The 24,652-nt window shown below is 39.2% G+C and overlaps 1 protein-coding gene across 14 annotated transcripts in view; it reads right to left on the bottom strand.

The window, feature by feature from the left end:
- The window catches only part of PARG (poly(ADP-ribose) glycohydrolase), a 164,358-nt gene that overhangs the window by 117,800 nt on the left and 21,906 nt on the right, over positions 1-24,652 (bottom strand). The window lies entirely within an intron of this gene.

Below are 24,652 nucleotides of genomic sequence, written 5' to 3'. Positions count from 1 at the left end.
AAAAGAATTATTCAACATTCAACCATTTCAAGAGGTAGCATATGATCTGGAAGCGATGGTACCGAAGGAAGAAGTCCAAGCTGCTCTGAAGGCATTGGCAAAAAACAAGGCTGCAGGAGTTGAGAGAATATCAATTGAGAAGTTTCAACAAACAGATGCAGCGCTGGAGGTGCTCACTCGTCTATGCCAAGAAATATGGAAGACAGTTTCCTGGCCAACTGATTGGAAGAGATCCATATTTATGCCTATTCCCAAGAAAGGTGATCCAACCGAATGTGGAAATTATAGAACAATATCATTAATATCACATGCAAGCAAAATTCTGCTGAAGATCATCCAAAAACGGCAGCAGCAGTATATCGACAGGGAACTGCTAGAAATTCAGGCCGGTTTCAGAAGAGGACATGGAACCAGGGATATCATTGCTGATGTCAGATGGATCCTGGCTGAAAGCAGAGAATACCAGAAGGATGTTTACCTGTGTTTTATTGATTATGCAAAAGCACTCAACCGTATGGATCATAACAAACTATGGATAACACTGCGAAGAATGGGAATTCCAGAACACTTAATTGTGCTCATGAGGAACCTTTACATAGATCAAGAGGCAGTTGTTCGGACAGAACAAGGGGATACTGATTGGTTTAAAGTCAAGCCTCCTGCCCAAAGATACTCAGATCCTCTTGCTCCACGGGTTGGCAAGCCCACTGCAGCCGTCTTGGGATAGTCTCCTGTTTCCCGCTGTATCTCACCATCTTTAGTATTACAGCTGTGTCCCCTGGGTCTAGGGGGTTCTCAATGCAGGGACCCTGGGTCCAGACGATGTGTTCTACAGGCTCTTCTTGATGATAATGAGGTCTCCCTCAATCTCTGTGGGACTGACCCTTTTATAACCTTACTGCTCCCACCAAGACTATGAACTGACCAATCCCCTTGGAATGCCAATCACCTAATCTGCATAGTAATTGACCAATCCCTGCTCCCTTATAAGGAACCCCTGCCCCACACCATCAGGCTACCACTGTTCTAAATTTTTTCACCATAGATTGGTTTTGCCACTTGTAAAACTTCACATATAGGAAACATACAGCATATACCCTTATGTAAGCTTTTTTTTATAAACTCATCACGATGTTTTTGAGATGCATCTACAGTCATGTGTTGCTTAACATTCACGACACAGTCTGTGAAATAGGACATTACATGATTTGGATGTTGTGTGAACACCATAATATATGCGGCGTAGAGTTGACCTCAAGGAATGGGTGGTGGAAGGGATCTTCAGTCTGCGTGGAGAACATACCCCACACATCGAGTGTCTATCATAGGTTATTCTCCGTATGGGTTGGTCGGACCTCAAAGGCAAGGCCTAGATCTTGATATCTGGGTGGATGTGATAACAGAAGGACCTAGTCAAGATGATCACGAACTTGGCTGGCTATCACTGCTAGCCCCAGGTACAAAGCTCAGAGAAGGGCCCTGCTCCAGAGAGCGGCACCCATCAGGCTCCAGAGGCAGCCCAGGAAGCCAGCACTCAGCAGGCTCTGGATACTGCACAGGTCTGAGTTACCAAGCTTTAAAGGTAGTTTGTGCCTCAGGGTAGGAGCCATGCAGAGGTTAAAGTGGAAGCTTTGCCCTGAACCCTGTCCCGCTTCTACTCCCTGGGTTAAAAATGATGGGGTGGGGTTTTGTTTTTTTTTCCTGTGTTAAGTGTTTGCAAACATAAATTTAAAGAGTTCTAATAAATAATCAAATTTCAAAACAAAAAACCATATATGTATATGGAGTCAGACGTTGCCTGAACAGACGTTATGCGGCGCATAACTGTATCAGTAAGGTGTTTCTGGGTTTTGGCTATTATGAGTGAAGCTGCTCTCAACATTCTTCTAGAAGTCTTTTTGTGTACATGTACTGTCATTTCTTTTGGGTAAAACAGATAGGAATGAAATTAATGAGTAAAAAACCCAGAATGGATAAAAGGGTAGGTATATGTTTAGTTTTCTACAGAACTGCCAGGCCTTTTTCCAAAGTGGTACTGCCATTTTACACTTGCCAAACAATGCATGAGAGTTCAGTGGCTCCACACCTCTGCCCACATGTGGTGTTTTTAACGTAAGCCTCCTGGGTAGGGCCTACCATCCATCTGTCAGTTTGTCTTACTGTGGTGGCTTGCATGTTACAGTGATGCTGAAAGCTATGCTACCAGTAATTCAAATACTAGAAGGGTCACCTATGGTGAACAGGTTTCATCAAAGCTTCCAGACTAAGACAGACTAGGAAGAAATGCCCGGAGATCTACTTAGCCCATGAAAACCCTATGGATTACAACAGAATATTGTCTGACTCACTTGCCTTGGACATGTCATCAAGAAGGACCAATCAGTAGTGAAATATTAGGTGAAGCAGAGGGCCAAAGAGGGCATGGGAGACCCTTGGTGAGATGGATTAGCACAAGAGCTACAATAAGGACTCGAACATGTACGTGATGGTCAGGATGACACATGACTGGGCAACACTTTGCTCTGCTGTACATAAGGTCACCACAAGTCAGGGCTGTCTCCATGGCAGCTCTACCTAGCGTGCATGTATGAATATTTCTTTCTAGATACAAATAAACATTTTGTAAAAATTTTCTCCCTATCTTTGGCTAACCTATTCATTTTATTAACATCCTCTGATGATAAGTTTTTACTAGTTTTTTCCTCTATGGTGAATGCTCTCTGTGTCCTAAGAAATTCTTTGCCTACCCCTAAGATGTTTTATTCTAGAAGCTTTAGAATTTTCTATGCTTTCTTCTAGAAACTTTATAGTTTTAGCTTTTACATTTGGAATTATTTTCTGTATGTGCTATGTGGGGAGGGTTGAAGCTCAGTTTTTTCCTTATATGGATATCCAGTTTTTTCAGCACCACTCATTTCCCACTGGATTGCTTTGGCACCTTTGTTGAAAATCCAACGATTGTAAAAGCATGGATTTCTTTCTGGGTTCTCACTTTGTTACATTGATCAATTTGATTTTTTTTTTTTTATCAATTGGATTCTTAAGCCAGTACCACACTGTACTCATTTCCTAGGGCCGCCCCAACAAAGTACCAAAAACTGGGTGCCTGCAAACAATAGAAACTTAATCTCTCTCAGTTCATATAGCCAAGAAGATGGGCTGGATTGAAGAATGTGACATCAGGATTGGAGGAAACCTCATTAACATCCTGAGATATTCAGATGACACTACCTTGCTTGCCACAAGTAAAGACAACCTGAAGCACTTACTGACGAAGGTAAAAAGAGTACAGCCTCCAGCATGGATTATGTCTGAACATAAATAAAACAAAAATCCTTACAACTGGACCAATGAACAACATACGAATAAACGGCGAAGAAACTGAAGTTGACAAAGATTTTATTCTTCCTGGATCAATACCCATGGAAGCAGCAGTCAAGAAATCAAATGATGTATTCCGTTGAGCTAATCTACAGCAAAATACCTCTTTAAAGTGTTAAAAAGCAAAAATATCATTTTGATGATTAGGGTGCACCTGGCCCAAGCACGGTCTTTTCCATTGCCTCATAAGCATACAAAGCTGAACAATAAAAAAGGAAGACCAAAGATAAACTGTCACATTCAACTGGTGGTGTTTGCAAAGAATACTGAATATACCTTCAACGGTCAGATGAATGAATAAATCTGTCCTGGAGGAGGTACAGCCAGAATGCTCCTTAGAAGCAAGGATGGCGAGACTTCTTCTCATTTACTTTGAACACGTCATCATGAAAGACCAATCACTGGAGAAGGACATCATGCTTGGTAAAGCAGATGGTCAGCAGAAAAGAGGGAGATTCTCAACGAGATGGATTAACACAGTACCTGCAACAATGGGCTCAAATATAGCAATGATTGATTATGAGGATGGTACAGGACTGGGCAATGTTACGTCCTGTTATATATAAAGTCCCTACGAGTCAGAGCCAATTCAATGGCACCTAATAACAACCGTTTTGGAGACTAGAAATCCAAAATCAAGGTGTCAACAGGGCCATGGTCCTTCTGAAGGCTCTAGGGAAGAATCCTTCTTTGTCTCCTCCTAGCTTATGCTGGCTCACAGCAATCCTTGGGGTTCCTTGGTTTATAGATGTATCACTCCGATCTCTGCCTCTGTGTCTGTCTCTGTGCTCTCTCCTTTTTTTTATAAGAACACCAGTCTTTGGATTTAGGGTCCACTCTAATTCCAATTTGGTGGTGTAGTGGTTAAGTGCTACGGCTGCTAACCAAAGGGTCGGCAGTTCAAATCCACCAGGCGCTCCTCGGAAATTCTATGGGGCAGATCTACTCTGTCCTATAGGGTCACCATGAGTCGGAATCGACTTGACGGCACTGGGTTTGGTTTGGTGTCTAATTCCAATGACCTCCTCTTAACTAATCACATCTGCCTGCAAAGACCGTACTTCTAAATAAGGTCACATTCTGAGGTTCCAGGTGGACATAAATTTTGGGGTGGAGGGGACATTATTTAATTCACTACACACATTGTCTTGGTAACTGTAGCTTTATTGTAAGTGTCCAAAGCAGTTGGTGTAAGTCTGCCAACTTTGTTCTTTTTTCAGAATTGCTTTATATATACTAGCTCCTTTGTATTTACACAGAAATCTTAGAATCAGCTTTGCATTTTCTACAAAAAGTCTGCTTGGGAGTGCATATGGGGAGAACTGATATCTTAACAACATTGAGTCATCCAGTCTACAAGCTAGGCATATCTCCATTTATTTGGATTTTCTTTCATTTGTCTCAGCAATGTTTTATGGTGTTCAGGGTATAAGTCTTGTTAAATTTTTTTTTTCTATTTTATGTTTCTTGCTGCCATTTTAAATGAATTTTTTAGATTTCATTTTCCATTTATCGACAGTATACAAAATTACAGTGCTTTTTTTTTTTAATTGTGCGTTAAGTAAAACTTTACAGAGCAAATTAGCTTCTCATTCAACAATTCATATACCAATTTTCTTGTGACACTGGTTGCAATCCCCATGATGTGTCAACACTCTCCCCTTTCACGCCCCAGTGTCCCGTTTCCATCCGGCCATTTTCCCTGTCCCTTCCTGCCTGGCTCATCGCGGCTTTTGGGCAGGTGCTGCCCTTTGGTCTCGTGTACACGATTGAACTAAGAAGCATGTTTCTCACGTGTGTTATTGTTTGTCTTAAAGACCTGTCTAATCTTTGGCTCAAGGGTGAACTTCACGAGTGGCTTCGGTTCTGAGTTAAAAGGGTATCCAGGGGCCACAGTCTCAGGGGTTCTTCCAGTCTCTGTCAGGCCACGTAGTCGGGTCTTTTCTGTGTGAGTTTGAATTTTGTTCTACATTTTTCTCTTGCTCTGTCCAAGACCCTCTATTGTAATCCCTGTCAGAGATGGTGGTGGTGGTAGCTGGGCACCATCTAGTTCTTCTTGGCTCAGGGTAGTGGAAGCCGTGGTAGTTGTGGTCCATTAGTCCTCCGGACTATTATTTCCCTCATGTCTTTAGCTTTCTACATTCCCCTTTGGCTCTGGACGGGATGGGACCATAAGATGTACCTTAAATTGCTGTTCACAAGCTTTTCATATTCCAGATGCTACTCACCGAAGTTGGATGTAGAACACTTTCTTTATGAATTTTGTTACACCAACTAACCTAGGTGACCCCATGACCATGGTCCCCAGCTACCACACCCAGTAATTCAGTCCCTCAGGATGTTTGGATGTGTCTAGGAAGCTTCCATGACTTTGCCCTCGTCAAGCTGTGCTGACTTTCCCTATGCTGTGCGCTGTGTTTCCCTTCACCAAAGTTGACACTTACAATACAGTGCATTTTTATATATTGACCTATGTCCTTATTAATTCTAGTAGTTGTCTTCTGGATTCCTTAGGTTTTTCTATGTAAACAATCATGCCAATTGCAAATAGAAACAGTTTTACTTCTTTTCTGATCTTTATATGTTTTATTTCTCTTTCTTGCTTTATTGCACTGGCCAGGATGTCTAGCATGATGTTGAAAAAAATGAAGAACATGGGCATCCTTGCTTTTCCCTCCATCAGTATTCAATATTTCACCATTAAGTATGATTTTAGTTGTAGGTTTTTCATTGATGCTCTTTATGAGATTGAGATTCCAGTTCCAGTGTGCTTATATTTTTATCGTGAATGCGTGCTAAATTTTCTCAAATGCTTATTCTATAATTACTGGAATAATCTTTTGGTTTTCCTCCTTTATTATATTAATACAGTAAATTACATTATTTATTTCCAAATATGAAACCCACCTCACATGTCTGGGATAAGTTTTACTTGGTAATGACACTTTTTTGCATATTGCTGGATTCAATGTGCTAATATTTTATAAAGTCTTTGTCAGATACTAGCAACAGGCATTCATTGGTTTCATAAAATGAGTTGGAAAGTGCTCCTTCCTCCTTTATTTCATGAAAACGTTTGCATGAAACTGGTGTTATATCTTCCTTAAGTATCTGATAGAATGTTTCAGTAAAAAGATCTGGTGGTAGCCTTTTTAATTTGGCGTATGTCATATGTGTTAAAATACCCTCCACTATCTGTCATGAGATCATTATTCAATTATCTTTATTTTTAATATCTAGGATAAGTTGTTGTTGTTGTTAGTAGCCATCATGTCAATTCTGACTCATGGTGAATACCACATGTATAGTTTCAAAGCACTGATCCTTTTCCAGTTCTGTCTTTAGCCGTCCTGACACCTGTGTGCTATACTCTACCAAGACTGAACTACATGCAAAAAAAAATCCAAACCCGTTGCCATTGAGTTGATTCCGACTCATAGTGACCTTATAGAACAGAGTACAACTGCCCCACAGGGTTTCCAAGGAGCGTCTGGTGTATTCAAACTGCCAGTCTTTTTGGTTAGTGGCCATAGCTCACCCTAGTTCTTAGGCACTGCGCTGCCAGAGTGCTGCTCCCTGATGTATATCACACTGACTTCATCACTCACTGTGGTCAAATCCTGTCCTCTCTGAACTCGTTTTGACACCCGTAAAATGAAAATACCTATCTCGCAGGAATTGTGGTCAGAATTAGACGGACAGAGAAGCTTTTCAACAAATAGTAGCTACTATTTTTTTTTTTTTTATTATATTGGTGGTACATATTTTACCCTCTGCCTTGTATAACATTTTACTACAGTTAAACTGCTCATTAAGCTTTAGGACTCAGTTCACACTTCCCTGTGAAGCCCTCCCTGGCCTGCCTAATTGCCCCTTCCTCTGTGACTATACAGCCACATGCACTTATTAGAGTTTATTATAATCGGGTACATATTTTTTTCTCCTCTCCCCTAATCTGTAAACACTGCAAAAGCAGGGATTCTGTTTTTTACACCTTGTATTCCCGCTACCAAGCATAGTAATTACTACTCATTTATTTGCCGAACAAAGAGTTGGTGGGAAAAAAAAAATGTTTTTATCCTGGAAGTGAGACTGAAAGGATAAGGACATCTGAGGAATCTCAAAGAAAGTAAAAGAAATCTCACATTCAAAACACTAGTGGTACACTCAGGGACTAGATGCTAGGGCTTTTCTTCTCAGATTCTCAAGGAAGGGTGTTTTAGAGAAATGGTTGTGGTGCATGAGCACCGGACAAAAAAAACCCGCAAGGCCCAGATCTGCATTTACTCCATGTTAACACAGAAAAATCCCTAAATTCTTTATTTCTTCATCCATAAATAAGGATAAGTGTACTATAACTCTAACTTACGGGGTTGCAATGGCTCAGATATAACAGTGTTTTATGAATTCTAAAGCCTCATATACAAAAACAAAGTATTATCATCTAATGGGCCAGTTAACTCATAACCTTTAAGGAGCCGCCTTCTTTCATCACCCCCACATTCAATTAACTGCCAAGTTCTATCGACTAATCCAGCAGGGCCTCACATACTCATTACCTCCTCTTAATTACCACTAAGCTACTCTGATTCCATCCCTCATTCAGTCTTACCTAGACCGGGACAATGACCTAACTGCTGCCCTGCTAGTAGCCCACATTCAGCGTCTGCTCAAGCACACCCTGGTGCATCCCTGGTCCCCTTGAGGGCTTTCACTGCCTTTCAATACAGTACAAACGCCTTGAACTAAAAGTCAAGTTACCTGGCCTAGATGCTTGTCTGCCTTATGTAACATATATACACTACCTTCTATAAACCTTACACAATAGGCAGCTCAGCAATTCACTCTTCTCTAGCACCTACTTGTACTTCTAGTCCTGGCTTTCCTTCTCATCTCTAAAATTTACCTAACCTTTTCATGTCTTGCTCAAACAACATTTTTCTCCGAAGATGATCCAAATTTCCTCCTGCTTCTAATTTATCCGTATTTTTTTCATAAGACACTTAAGACTTTCTGCTTTATGTTATAGTTATTTATGGACATCCCTTCTAGCCCTTACTAGAACTTCTCTCAAAACAAAATTTACTGTTAATTTTTCAGGCCTAGAACTAAACCAAACCAAACTCATTACAGTCGAGTGGATTCCAATTCATAACAACTCTACAGGACAGAGTAGACCTGCCCCATAGGGTTTCCAAGGAGCAGCTGGTGGATTCAAACTGCCGACCTTTTGGATGGCAGCCAAGCTTTTAACCACTAAGCTCCACGCCTACAACAGTGATACTCACATACAACAGTCTCAGTAAAAATACTCGTTGAATTAACTGACACTTTCTATCCCGGTTTACTGATTTTACGAGGCTCATCTTCCTCTTTTCCACTACCTACCCTAATCTCTGTTGCTTAGCAAAAATCCCAGTTTTTAAAAAAGTAAATTAAATTAAATACAGGCTGAGGTTTTTATAATATGCCTAAAGCTTACTGGAGCTACCTCTAAGGTTTCCCAAGCCGAAGAGACAGGCTCATATTTCAAAAAAATAAAAGATGTAACCTAAGTCGGATTTATTAAGGTCTTCCAAATCCACCTATTCTTCAGGTGTGTTTTTGACAAAAATAAACAAATAAATAAACCTTAGCGGAAAAAGAAAAATTATAATACTAAATGATGTAAGGGTAAAAAAAAAAAAAAAAAACTGGAGAAGGTGAATGTTTCTAATACTTATCTGTGCATGACTCAGGCTGACACTTTGAAAAGAATGTGACAACTTACAAGAAAACAAACTCACTTATTCCCCTTAATTTCTGAAGGCTCATGCCAGTCTGACAGGCCAACCACAGGGTGATCTCTCATGTGTATCATCCATGACAATTATGGCTTCAATAAAAATGTTCTCCAAATTTTAATATTGTCAAATTTTAACAAAGTCCAAATGGGTTTCAGGTAATGGTCTAAAGCTTTCATATTTAAGAAGGCATATTTTACAAATTAGCAGCTAATTGGTGGACCTAAATAATACTGTCCAAAATTTTTATCTTATGGCATCAAAAGACAAACAAAATTAATTTGGTGGCAGAAGACAAGGTGATGTGAAAGGCTGAGTAGTTAGCACGGGCCAGCAGCAGTGACACAGGGAAAAGAACCATGCTGAGCTCTCCTTGCTTCTTCTGGTTTGGTTTTGTTCTTCAAATAGCTATTAAGAGTTTCCCTATGAATTTTCAAAGTGCTATGAAAACAGTGATAAAAATCACAGCTTATTATTAGCATCTGAAATGATTTGTTCTAAGAATGACAAATGAGATACACAAAGTCTTTAAAATACTTGTGCTGTAACTTACACTAGCAGTAATATGCATTTGTCATTATGTTAATGGGACAGCTGTTTAATGTGGGATAAGTCAGGTTCCTACAGAAACTTCCAATTCTTCCCCAGCACTAGTTGCTAGCAAAAAAGAAAAAGGAAAAAGAGTGCTACGTGATGAAATTTCGTTTTACTTTTAATCTCCACTCCCGTAGCCAAGCTCTCATGGGCCAGCACAGGGAAGAGGAAGAAGGAATGAAAAGAGAAAGAAAGAGTCCTTTGCCAGTCTTCACCCAAACCCCACTTCCAATTTCTGCCTACCACTCTTCTGTTTCCAAGGACAGAAATCTGCACTAGTCTCTCACGTCAGAAAACATGCTGGTGGTGACCTAAAATTTGCAGGCTTTTGTGGATGGGTGTGGAAATTTCATCATCACGTCCTCCTAATTCCAACTAATTAACAACTATGAAGGAGTCCTGGTGGTGCAAATGGTTAAATGTTTGATTCCTAGGCAAAAAGTCGGCAGTTTGAACCCATCCAGAAGCGGCTCAGATGACAGGCTTGGAAATCTGCTTCTCCAACGTCACAGCCTTGAGAACTCTATGGAGCAGCTGGACTCCGCACACATGGCAACTAACAACAACAATCCGGGAATACAGCCAGTTTGGGAAGAATATCTTTACCCGGTTTTTGAAACAAAATATGCCTCTAATCAAAACCAGCCACACTATTTCCTACAAAAAGTTTCATTAGATTAAACACGGAAGAACAGAACTGTGTAGATTTATGAAATGAGGGAAGCTCCTCTCTAAACATATTTACTGCATAATCACTCTTTTTCATGCTAATAATAAAACGCAGGGCGTATTCTCACCTTAGAAAAGATAAAACATTATAATACACCCTCATTATTCTCTGTCTCTGATGAAGAATTTACTTCTCAATACCACTAAGGTAAATGATTATTCTTTAGCAAACAAGCCCACACTGCCACGAGACGCTCTGAGAGGTCTTCCCACCTCGCCCTTCTCTTACTGTGTGACTACATGGCCGTATCCATTAATCGCCTCTGCAAACACCACCAAACCACAGTGCTATTATATATATATATATATGAATTATATATAAGCCCATAAAAAATTTTTTTTTTTTACTTTCAATACCATATACTCACACTATTAGCCATCTGCTATAGACAAACTCAGCCTGACAAGATTTCAGAAAAATAGCTAATGGTAATGGCCTAGAAGCAAAATTGATTTAACCTGTCCAAGAAATGCAAGTGAGCAACTACTTTAATCTTTTATTAGAGTTTACATTTCCAAATTTAACGAGAAGGGTACTGAACTATAAGAAATGCTTCAAAATTCCTCAATTTTCTCAGTAATTTTCAAGGTAGTTCATAGTTTCTCATACTCACAAAACTAGAAAAAGAATTTGCCATACAAATCAAGTAACATGCATACATACGTGTACTGAATTTTTAATTTACTTCTTAAATCATCCAGTATAAATTATCAGTATTGTAGTCCAAACTTCACTCTTAAGGCTAAAACAATTTTCCCAAAGGTTTTAGGGTGCCCCCTGGTGGCAGATTCTTTGAAGAAAAAACAAGAATAAAAACGAATTACTAGTTAAAACAAATGCTGTTGTAATAAAAAACTGACCAAATTCTACTCAGCAACCCACTTTTTTCAGATAATATCCAATCTAGGAAAAAAAATCAAAATACGATTTAAAAAAAGTGATGAGAATTATCCGATGCTTCCTGTCAGGAGGTCTGACCTGTAGTTTCTAAGCAGAAAGATGTCAGACCCAAAAAGGGTGTCAAAGGTTACCGATTCCAGTGCTACCCCACAGGACGTTCTGCAGTATGTTCTAGATCTGCACATTTTCTGCTGCAGAAATTTTTTTTTTATGGTGCCTTTCATGTAATCAAAGAGCATCTCAGGCAACAAGATACCGTGCCACTCAGCTTAACTAAAAACTTCTTTAGCTCTTTAAAGAACAGTGGCTCAGCTGGTAAAAATCTCACTGCATCACGCAGTTAATCATTAGCCATCATTACTAGAGCAATAAATCATGGATGAGTACTTTTCACTACTAGGACCGGCACTCAAACATCGAGAAAGACAATCGGCTCAGTCCTCCCTGGATGCAGCTACCACGGCCCTAATGGTGTACTCCCTGCATCAAGAGGATAATGGAGCTGTTTAGTCTTTTCAGCTGAGTGTACTGCTTGTCTATACAGGCTACATGTAGAAACAGTATATAAATTTGAAAAACAGATCTAACATTCTGTTTTCATTTACTTATTACTTTTATCTTCAGATAATATTAACCACAGTAGCCCTTCCTGTGTTAAATATGTGTTAGAAGTTTATTCATAATACAGAATTTATTTTTAATGAGTAGGGATATAAGAACAGTAAATGTAAATTAATTTAGCATCATGTCAAATTGTGTAAATAAAATAAAAAACAAACAAACCAGAGTTAGTTGACAGAGAGACAAATCACGGGAGAGATTAAAATATGGAATGATGATTGCTCTGCTAACAGCAGATTTCTGGATAATCAATGCCACGGCTACACTGAAAAGGAACGGTTCCCACTGCTATTTGAATCTAACGAATAAATGAAAGGCTGGAGTTACAGGAGTTTAATGTACTAGTTTAATTTCATTATTAGAATACACAGGGTGGGTTTTCACTTGTGGGTATATAAAGCTTCCGCCCTCCTCCGCACCCACAGTGTTTCACAAACGTCAGACAACCCAAAATAACCACTCTAATTTCATTAGTGATACCGTGCACGGAAGGCTCAGGTGGGGCTGATTCTCCACAGTAACTCAGAGAGTTTATACAGCAAGGCGTCTCTTTCCCACTGAAGCAATCAGTCCCATGAGACACAGCACTATCTAAAAGCAATCATACGTATAAGAACCTCAACATACGCTCCAATCCAAAGGCACACGGTGACTGAATCAGAGGGAGATATTCCACATATTTCATACAAATCTAAAAGGCACGTTCAATCTGTTTTAATATTTTAGTGACTCCAATCAGCTCCCTTTGCCTCTTAAATATCTCATGAATTAAATCGAGCTGTAAAGTAATGCAGACCTCATGAATTCCAGAGACTGTGAGTCACCAAGAGAAGATGTCCAAAAAGGTTCAATTTCCACTGAACTCTCAAATCAGAGGTTTGAAAGCTAGAGAGATAAAGACATTAGCTGTAGTCTTACGAGACATTCAAGGCTGCTTTCATTTGATTAGGGGTCTGCTCCAGGCTCTTTACGGCAAATGCAACAAGGACACTTTAAACTTTTTAAGCTTTGAAGAAAGACTCAGAAAACAGATTAACTATGAAAAACTCCAAATCAGAAGCTAAAAAGCAATGTTTCTACATATATTCGGAAACTTACTTTTGCATTACCATTCAAAAAAAAAAAGAAGCTGCCACAGAACGCCATGATCATCATTGATTACTGGCTAAAGAAATCCGTTCTGTGATTTGAAACAGTGCTTACAAACAATTGCTGCCTTATGTCAGCCTTTCCCAAATGGTTCTAAAGAACGCTGATGTTCCATGAAATGTTTATAGAGATTCTGATAGGGGAAAAATGAAAAGAGATGAGAAATGAACAGGAAAAAAAAATTCCCTAATATCTTTGTTCTAAAATGTTTAATATAAAAAAACAAAGTACATCTGATACAGTTATTATTATCATCATGAGATAAGCTTCCCTTAGTAGTACCCATGCTCCAGGAAGCGAGGACGCCCACGCAGCACCGCTCATGCGTGGACACACTGGGTGACACTCTAGTGATACAGAAACACACAATTGCGCGGTATGCTACTTAATGATAGCTGATTTCTATGATCTTTGCCTAATAATTTCAATGCACTACAATTTAACTTTTAATTACATAAAAAGATATGAATCAAAGCTAAAACACCTTCTTCTATCCAGTGATTTATGTACATGATAGATACAATCTACGGTCATCTCTTTTTATATAAGCTTACACTGTTTTTCCTGAGTTTCTACTCATGTTCTTCTGTCAATATTTTATACTTTTTAAAGTTTTCATGGTCACATGGGTTCAAAACGTGTTATTTTATTTATTCAGAGGTACAGAAGTATATGACTCCATTTCTGGAACAATGAGTTATGTTGTACCAGTTTTCAGAAATTAAGAACCAAACATAAAGAACTCTGAAGGAAAAGATCACTTAGGTGCAGTAATTTGGTCCACTGAATTTATATACTTCAAAATTCAATATGACCCTATTTACCTTTTAAAATTAAGTAGCAGATATACAAGAATGCAAGCTCATTACTGATAGATTTACACACCCTCACTTAAGGGAAAGAGGCTGTAAAAGCCATTCTCTGACAAATCACAGGACAGCGGCTGATATGACAACACACAGTTAATATTTTCACAACCATAACAAAGGCAAAAGATGCATAATTTCTAAGCTACAATAAGGAGCTTGTTTTGTGTGTCTGAGGTATAGACCACATGCTATAAAAGTAGAGCACACATTCACAGACTGTACTTACTTAAAAAGCTGTGGCTTCCAAAGAGTACACGTTACTAGCCTAGTCACACCACAGGAGCTCTTGTGGCACGATGGTTAAGCACTTGGCTGCTAACTGAAAGGTTGGCGGTTTGAACCTACCCAGCAGGCCCAAGGGAGAAAAAGACCTGGCAATGTGCCCCCGTAAGGATTACGGCCTAGACGACCCTACTGAAGGAGTCCTACTCTACCACATCAGGTCGCTATGAGTTGAAAATTGACTCAGTGGCACCTAAACACCAAGTCACACCAATGAAACCTTTCTACTTTAAAGTCTAAATTTTTCAGTTCTTTATTTTTAAATATTTTCTTATTACTCTACTCCTGTCTCTAGCCCTCCACTTCCAGCAGCCACAGACACACCAAAAAAAAAAAAAAACCAAAAAACTCATTTAGCTATTTATGGCAGTCTTTATGGATAAATAACCAATAGAAGGAAGAAATAAGATTCCTATTCATTCCTATCTTTTAGATGCCAGGCATAAAACTAAACATAGGAAGCAAGATGAAATAGTCATTAAAATTCTCAGTGTGGACATAGCCCTTACTATTCTATTTCTAGGTTTTCTTTCAATAACTAATCTGTTTGCTGAAAACATTTGCTATGCAAATCAGTTTTAGAACATAAAGCTCTTTATACTAATTTAACATTGTATATTTATTATGAAGTACATAAAATACACATGTATAATCTAATGAATAACTATAAAGCAAATACCCATTTTTTTAACTACCATCCAAGCAAGAAATAGACAACGGCATCCCAAAGACAAAAGTAGCCTGTCTCTAACACCACCTCCCTGCCATTCTTCAATCACAATAGCTTTAATGCACTACCTACAAGTTAATTCACTAAGGAAAAAAAATAGTACTACAGGTGTCTTTAAAATACCTCTAAAATGCATTAATAGAAAACCTTTTCTTATATATGAGACATTTTGTTAAACTTTCCCGTGAAAAATGCCAACAGTAAGTGTACTGATTCATTTAGAATATAAATTATAGACAAGTGTTTGTTTGGATTTAATTTTGCGGAACACCACACAGGAGGGCCATAAAACAAAGATTATTTGTTCCTCGCACTTCCAACAGCTGGCAGTGAGGAAGACCAATATTAACACTCAAGATGCAAAAAACACCAAATAACTGCCAGTTCAACTTAGTAGCACCTAAATATATAACTTAAATTACAAACTAACAGATCGATCTTGTGATCTTTGCTTGGCTCCAGCAAAACAATACAAGCTTAGGGAATACTCCTCACCTCCGCCCCAAATGAGGATGCCCAGAAGCAGGCATAGAAGAATTCCTGGTCTTGTACTTCCTGTACTGGATATTAGTGTGTAGGCAGTAACAGTAACAGGGAATGACACGGTTGATGTTAATTCCTCAGGTTTTAAGTAACTCTGAATTACAAAATCTCACAGAATTCATGAAAAAAGGTGTTAAGGAGACAAATACCAACAGTCCCCAAATAACTGCAAAATGTTAACCTTGATATTATGTTAAGTTTGAACTTGATTTTTTTTTCCTTAGCAAAGCAAGTCACTCAGAGTTGAATGTGGCATTTAAGTAAAGAATTTCCAAATTCTGTTACTAATACTTAAGAATCCTTTATAAGGAAGCACTCTTACTCCAGAATGTGGACATAGATAATGCAAAGCAAAGACTGACCTTCTCTTCACTTACTGACTCGTTCGTTGCCCAACATTTCACATTTACGACAACAGTAAAAAATCTACAATCCAACTAATTTCTGCATTAACGATGTATGTCTGGCAGTAACGGACACCGAGGTACAAGGCGAGAGTAATGTCGCCTGTGATGATTAAGGTTATGTGTCAACTCGGCTGGGCCATGATTCTCAGTGGTTTGGCAGTTAAGTAATGATGTAATTTAGCAGTCAGGTAATGCAGTCCTCCTACATTTTGCGATCTGACGTTGTCATCCTCCACGCTTGCATAACGTCCATTTTGCATAACGACCTGGTCTTTGAAACCCAACCATGTCAGTAAGTGAGGAGAGGCTATAATTCATTTACCATTTAAAACCTAACGAAACAACTGTTTCCGTTGTATTAAACAACTCCTTTTCCTTTCTCCAATCTCACCCACATATATGGTCTAACAGTGGGTGGAGAAGCAGGTTTACTTCATGTCAGTATTCATTAGCTCCATCTCACTAACCAGGTTAAGCTTGGGCAATACTATCCCCAGGGGCCGTGACCTGGCAAAGTTCTATATTAATATTCTGGAGATTTAACGGGCAGGACAACACAACTGAATTAAACATCCAAGATCTTTTGTTCAGCACACTGACAATGGTAGAATAGCAAAGAGTCACAGGGAAAAACAACCTTGTTACTATATACAAGTTACACAAATCAATTTCCTTAAATCTCTAACACAGGAATGGCTGAGCAAATGATATATTAATTTGATGGAATATTACAGAACCATGAATAACTAGATAACAGAAAAATTTTATGTCACAGCAACATTTAAAATATACATGTGTACCTAGCTATAACTATAAAATACTATGTATGTGGGCAAAGGCTGAATAAAATGAGATGAATATGTGGTACAATTGTGGGGGCTCCTCCAACCTTCTGTATGTTTATTAAGTAAATAAAAATCAGAAGGTCAAAAAAGCAATGACTCTTTCTCTAAAAACCTGTAAAACTATCATCAGCACCTTGGTAATCGCTTCATATTTATGATCTACATTAAACATACCAAAACTTGCTATATATCACCCTTCTGGACAAGGTCACTAGCTAAAGGAGAAACAAGGTCCTGTCTGAGTTATCTGATTAAGAAGAGGGGAAAAATGACTCCTTTATCTCACAGCAAGGTGACAGAGGTGTTTTAAAAAGTAGCATGTTTTATTGCCATTTCAAGGTACCAAATTTAATATTTCTTACTAAAATTAACTACTGCAACCAGTGGTGTCACTCAGGGACCGCATCGGGTGACAGTATCAGAGGGGGTCTCACCAAAATGACTGCCTTTTTTGTGCGATCTTTCAAAAGAAATTCATTATTTTTTATAAAAATATCCCCACAGTTTCCTGTAACAAGAAAAACTTTTTTTGTAAGCCCAACTTACATGTATCAATATACCTAACAAGGCTAAGACGCCGTGCTAATTTACATATTTAGCCTTCTAATGCACTCCAGCCAGAGCTGTCATTAGTACCCAATTATAATGACGGGCGAATCACGTGTTTCGTTGCACGCACTACAAGTATACATTGTTTCCACGGCTGCCGGTATTTTTGTAGCCGCACATTTAATAGGAGGAGGTCCATGGAAGGAAGGGGTGACGCCATGAGTTACTGCACTGGGTGACACCACCCCTACTGACACCACTGACCGTTAACCAACTTAAGCCCAGGAAATTACAAAATGCAAATGGATCACCTGTGTTCTCTTCCAATCATCCTAGTGACAAAGAAGAGAGCAGCGGTTTGGTCAATATTCAGTGCATCAGGAGTTACATCTATGTAAGAATGTGGGGCGTGCAGGTTCAAGGGTACTCTGAGAGTCTTTTTCGTTACCCAATCTCCCGAGGCGGGCAAAGCGTTCCATTACTTTATGACTGCCTTTAAACACCGCAGGGTTGAAAACCCAGTGAGGCGACCCTGAAATTACTGGTACTACACCAAGACATAGAACTAGTTTGGATTCTACTAACATAATTATAAAAATTGCTCTTCACAGCTAGCTTTTTTTTGCATAAATTGACAAGTCGACCCTAAAATTCAGATGGAAAGACAAAGGATCCGGATTAGCCAAAACAACCTAGAAGAAGAGGAAAGCTGGAGGTCTCACACATCCCGTTTCAAAGCTTACTACAAAGCTACAGTAATCAAGACTGTTTGGTATTGCCGTAAGGACAGATATACAGAAGAATGGAACAAAATTGAGAGAAATAAACCCTCACATTTATGGTTAACCGATTTTTAACAAGGGTGCCGAAACAATTCAATGGGTATAGCAGTGTTTTCCACAAATGGTGTTGGGACAACTGGATGTCCACATGCAAAAGAATGAAGCTGTACCTCTACTTCACACCATATACAAAAATTAACTCAAAGTGGATATACATAGAAAAACAAAATTGGACTTTTAACTCATTCTATGTACAAAAATTAACTCAAAATGCACCATGGACCTAAATATAAGTGCTAAAACATAAAATTCTTAGAAGAAAACACAGGAGTAAATCTTTGCAGACTTGTAGTAATTTCTCAGACATGACACAAAAACAGAAATGAGAACAGGAGAAAAATGTAGAACAAAATTCAAATTCATAAAAAAAAGGCCAGACTTACTGGTCTAACAGAGACTTGGAGGAAGCCCCAAGACTATGGTCCCCAAACACCCTGCTAACTCAGAACTGAAGCCACTCCCGAAGTCCACCTTTCAGCCAAAGATTAAACAGCCCTATAAAACAAACAATAACACATGTGAGGAATGTGCTTCTTAGTTCAATCATGTATACGAGACCAAATGAGCAACGCTCGTCCAAAAGTAAAGAAGGCAAGAAGGGAGGGGAAAACTGGATGAGTGGACATAGGAACCAGGGTGTAAGGGGAAAGGGGGAGACTACTGACACACTGCGGGGATTGCTATCAATGTCACAGAACAATTTGTTTATAAATTTTTGAATGAGAAACTGATTTGCACTGTAAACTTTAACCTAAAGCACAATAAAAACAAACAACAAAAAAACAGAAATGAGAAAAGAAAAAGAGATAAATTAGACTTCATCAAAATTTTTTAAAAATTCTGTGCTTCCATACACCATTCAGAAAGTGAAAAAGACAACCCAAAGAAAGGGAGAAAATAATTTGCAAATCATATACCTGATAACAACAACAACAAACCTGCTGCCACCTAGTCGATGGTGACTTATGGCGATCCGACAGAACAGAGTAGACCTGCCCCATAGGGTTCCCAAGGGTGTAAGTCATCACAGGAACAGACTGCCACATCTTTCTCCTACAGAGCAGCAGGTGCGTTCAAACTGCCCAATTTTAACAGTTAGCAGCCAAGCACTTAACCACTGCACCATCAGGGCTCCTACATATCTGATAAGAAATATAACAAACCATTACAATTCAACAACAAAAAACAACCCAATTTTTAAAAGGACAAAGAATTTGAACCGACATTTCTCAAAGAAGGCAGACAAATGGCCAATAAGCGCATGAAAAGATGCGCAACGTCATTAGTCACCAGAGAGATGTATTTCAAAGCCATTATGAGCTACTACTTAACACCCACCAGGATGACTATAATCGCAAACACACCCATTAGCATCCACGGCTGAGGATGTGGAAGAACGGAAACCCTCACACACTGCTAGTGGGAATGCAAAATGGGATGGGCACTTTGGGAAACATGGCCTCATCTCAACAGGACAAAAACAAAAATCCTCACAACTGGACCAATAAACAACATCATGATTAATGGAGAAAATACTGAAGTTGTAAAGGATTTCATTTTCATTTAACTTAGATCCACAATCTATGATCATGGAAGCAGCAGTCAAGAAATCAAGCGATGTATCGCACTGGGCAAATATGCTGCAAAAGATCTTTTTAAAGTATTAAAAGGTAAAGACGTCACTTTCAGCACTAAGGTGCACCTGACCCAAGCCACAGTTAGTGAATAAGGAAGACCAGAGAAGAACTGATACCTTTCAATTACAGAGTTAGTGAAGAATACTGAATATAGTGTGGACTGCCAGAAGAATGAACAAATCTGTCTTGGAAGAAGCACAGCCACAATGACCATCAGAAGCAAGGATGGGGAGACTTGGTCTCACATACTTTGAACATGTTATCAGGAGGGACTGGTCCCTGGAGAAGGAAATCATGCTCGGTAAGGTAGAGGGTCAGGGAAAAAGAGGAAGACCCTCAATGAAATGGACTGACACAGTAGCTGCAACAATGGGCCCAAACGTAACAATGACTGCGGAGATGGTGCAGGACGGGGCAGTGTTTCGTTCTGTTGTGCACAGCGTCACTGTAAGTTGGAACCAACGTTCAGAGCCTGAGAATTCATGTCATTTAAATCAGAGAACTCTCTTATCCCCCACCACCCTAGCTGCTGGAAAATTACTTAATCCTAACCAAAATCTGGAGTCCCTGAGTGGTGTAATCAGTTAAGCACTCAGCACTAGGTCGGCAGTTCAAACCCACCCAGAGGCACTCTGGAAGAGGCCTAGAGATCTGCTCTGGAAAAATCACAGCCTTGAAAACCCCATGGAGCAGCTCTGTTCTGCACGCGTGGGGTCGCCATGAGTCGGAAACGACTCAACAGCAACTAACAACCACCACCACCACCAAAACTGGCTTTTCCAAGAGCTTTGAACATCTTACGAGTACACTTTCTTAGGCAACAAATTTAACAAACATGTTTAGCCATCACTCTATACAAGGTACTACATTTTTACGTACTACCACATTTTAGAAGAAAATATGCTGAGGATGGCATGATGAGAACTGAAAACCAGAACAACCTTCCAGGAAGGTGCAATGGTGGTATGTATCAAAGGACTCAAAATCAACGTCCCTTTTGGTTCAATAATTATATTCCTATGAATCTATTTTAAGGAAATAATGATACCAAAGATTCAGGTGCCAAGATGTTCACTGTAAAATAATAACAAAACAATCAATTCAATATGTGCAAGGGAATAGAATTACATTTAAAAAAATAGTAAGAGTGATTACTTCTAGGTGGCAAAATCATGGGTAACTTTTGTTGTAGTTTTTTGTATTTTGCAAGTTTTCTGGGCTTCAGTTATGTTAATGGTGAAAAAAATTTTATTTTTTTTAAAGAGGCAAAGCCAACTGATTTCAGAAACTGGAACGTTACAATGTATTTGATTATCACTCTAGGCTTTTGAAAGTTATTTCAGAAACATTAGTTGGCAGGGTCCTTAAAACATGCTGGCAAGATAAAGGTCCATAGGTGGTGCAAACAGTTTGCACTTGACTGCTAACCCAAAAGTTGGGCCCCAATCCACCTAGTGGTACTGCAGAAGAAAAGTCCTGACAACCTGCTTCCATTAAGACCATAGTCAAGAAAACCCCATGAAAAAGTTCTATTCTGTAAAACACGGAGTCACTATGAATAGGAATCAACTTGACAACTAGCAATAACAACAAGGCAGATAAGGTAGTTACTTTGCCCATTTAACAAATGAGAAAACTAAGGCTCAGAAGTCATGTGACTTACCCATGGCGACCCAGAGTTGAGACTAAGAACCCATAATCCTCATGCCTAATTCTATGCTCTTTCCTCCACCAGTGCTGCTCCCCGAGCCTGCAGCAGCAGCAACACACGTGGGAACTTGTTAGAAATGCAAAGTCTCAGGCTCCACCCCAGAACTACTGAATCAGAAACTTGGAGAGGGTGACAGGCAGCAATCTGTGTTATAACAAGCCTTCTAGGGGACTCACACACACGCTTAGATCCACTTCCTTTCAAGGAAGCCTCACAAACACTTTGTGAGACAATCAGACATTTCTAAGAAAAAAAGAAGGGGTTTTTATTTCCACCACTGTCAGCTGCATTTTTACATTTTCAGGCTCCTCCAAATTAACAGGAGGTATTAACAACATGGATTCACAAAAATCTTAATGTTTGATTCCTACCAATGAAATTAACCAACCACTTTTCTTTTGAATTAAATTATTACCAGCAGTCCTGGAGGAACAGCACAGCAAGGTCATAGGAAATGAACTGATGAAAACCCTGGAACGTCACTGGCTAAAATGCTCCGAGAAGAAGGAGAATGTTATATGTGGAGGTGTCATTTGCATGGACAGGGAACGGGGACAGGAATTGGAAACATAATTTTTATTAACTTGGACCATTACTTCTAGAAAACGTTCTCCTGACCTTGGTAACCCTGAAGACCAATGACTGACTGATCTCCTGTTGAAATCAAGTCTGTAAATATTTACTCAGCACTTCCTAAATATAAGGGACAGTAAGTGCTATGAGAGACACAATCTGTGTATCACACAGTCTCCACCCCCAGGAAACTTTTAATCTACTAGGTGATAGTAATTTTTCAGGAATAAAACTAGGCAAAGAGAGGGAGTACTACAAGATAAATAAAAAAAATTGTCATGGAAATTCAAAGAAAGGTGACACCTCATCTTATTCAAAGAAAGGGGCAGACAGGGAAATGTGAGTCTACGGAGATGGAATTTCAAAAGAAAAAGGTGGAGGAAGGTGGCAGATCAGATTTTCATCCCCAAAGGAAATGCAGGGTGTGTTTGAGAGTGTCGTCACCTCACGACTGCACCCAGCAGCAGGAAGGACTGACTGTCTCAGACTGCCTCGCCACTGACAGACCATATCACCTCCGTCAGGGAACTTCACCTCCAAATCACAACTTACTCATTTGTGAAAGAGAAAGCATAATAATTACCTATCTATCTCAAGGTTATCGTAATTAATGAGACAGACCACACAAAACCATTACATACACCATAAAGCATTACAAAACTCTGACGCAGAAAAAGGACAGAGAGGGAAATGCCCTGACGTAAAAAAAGCATAAGACTTGTTCAAAGCTCAATTCTCTGTTACATAATCAAAATTGCACCATACTGACAATGTCTCAGTTCGGAATGTTCCCATTTCCAAAGTTACTTTCGGTTTTTAGTATTAGCAAATGAGGCATAAATAATTTAGAAGACTAAAAATAATGTGAGATGAGCAGAAGAATCAAATTATAAAAATTTTTAAAAATCAGATTAGGTTACATCCTACTTTGGTATGCAGTGTCTGGGTCTTAAAAGCTTGCGAGCGGCCATCTAAGATACATGTATTGTTCCTATCATGTTTGGAGCGAAGAAAACCCAAAGACACAAGGGAAATAATTATCCAAAGGACTAATGGACCCCTTGAACCAGAGCCTCCATCAGTCTGAGCCCAGAACTAGATGGTGCTCGGCTACCATCATCAATTGCTTTGACAGGGATCTCAACGGAGAGTCCTGGACATAAAAAAAAAAAAAAAGCGGGAGAAAAATACAGAACTAAATTCAAATTCACAAAAAGCACTAGACTTACTCGTCTGACAGAGACTGGAGGAATCCCTGATACTACGGCCCCTGGATACTCTGCTATCTCCGATCTGCAACCACTCCCAAAGCCCACTTTCAGACAAACATGAGACAGGCCCATAAAACAAATAATAACACATGTGAGCAAAGTGTTTCTTAGTTCAATCAAATACATGTGACCAAATGGGCAACTCCTGCCCAAAAAGCAAAACGAGAAGGCAGGAAGGAACAGGAATTGGACGAATGGACACAGAGAACCTGGGACGGAGAGGGGGAGAGTACTGTCACATCACGGGAATTGCAAAAAATGTTACAAAACATATATCTGAATGAAAAACAAACAAAAAAATGGATTCTGTATACATGTATTCTTTTATTTTTACTTAGCAAAATTATATCGTCATTTATTCAGCCAGTCTGGGAAACATTTTGGCAGTTTCTTCTAAAACTAAAAATACACTTACCATACGGGCAGCGGTTTCAGTCTTGGGTATTTACTCCAGGATAATAAAAACCTATGTTCACACAAAAACCTATACACAGAAGTTCAAAGCAACTTTAGTTGTAGCAGCCCAAAACTGGAAACAACCCAAATGTCCTTAAATGAGTGGATGGTTAAACAAACTGTGGAGTACTACTCAGCAATAATAAGGAACAAACTCCAACTATTGCTACATTCAACAATTTGAATGGAATTCAAGGAAATTATGATGAGTGACAAAAGCCAATTTGGAAAGGTTAAAAAAAGGTTAGAACAGATGAGTTGCCTGCCAGGGGTTAGGAGGGCGTGAGTGTGGCTATTAAAGGGTGGCACCAGCAAACGATGCGGTAATAGTTACATCAAGACACACTTAGGTGCAACGTAACCACACAGAACTGCGCGCACACACACACACACACACAAATGAGTACTTATGTAACTGATGAACTCTGAACAAGCTCTAATGTCAATGTCCTGGTTTTAATATTACACTATACTTATGCAAGAGATCAACATTGGCCAAGTGTGCTGAGGAGTGCACAGGACCTCCCTGTACATTTCTTTGGAATTTTTTGTGAATCTGTAATTTCAAAAAAAAATGTTAAAAAAATACATACATAAACTGACATTTTTTCAAAATGGATAATACCCATTCTACTAAAGGCATCAGGAAAGTAATATTCTTACCCACTGCTGGCAATATGGTAAATTACCACAAGCCCTGTGGAAAATGATTTTTCAGCATATATCCAGCACCATGAATGATCTGAGTCCTTTGACTCAGCCATCTAATTTCTGTAAAT

This window comes from Loxodonta africana, chromosome 16 (assembly GCF_030014295.1).
Source record: "Loxodonta africana isolate mLoxAfr1 chromosome 16, mLoxAfr1.hap2, whole genome shotgun sequence".
In the NCBI taxonomy this organism is placed as follows: Eukaryota; Metazoa; Chordata; class Mammalia; order Proboscidea; family Elephantidae; genus Loxodonta; species Loxodonta africana.
The sequence above is the reverse complement of the archived record's forward strand: the minus strand, read 5'-3'. Positions and strand labels throughout refer to the sequence as shown.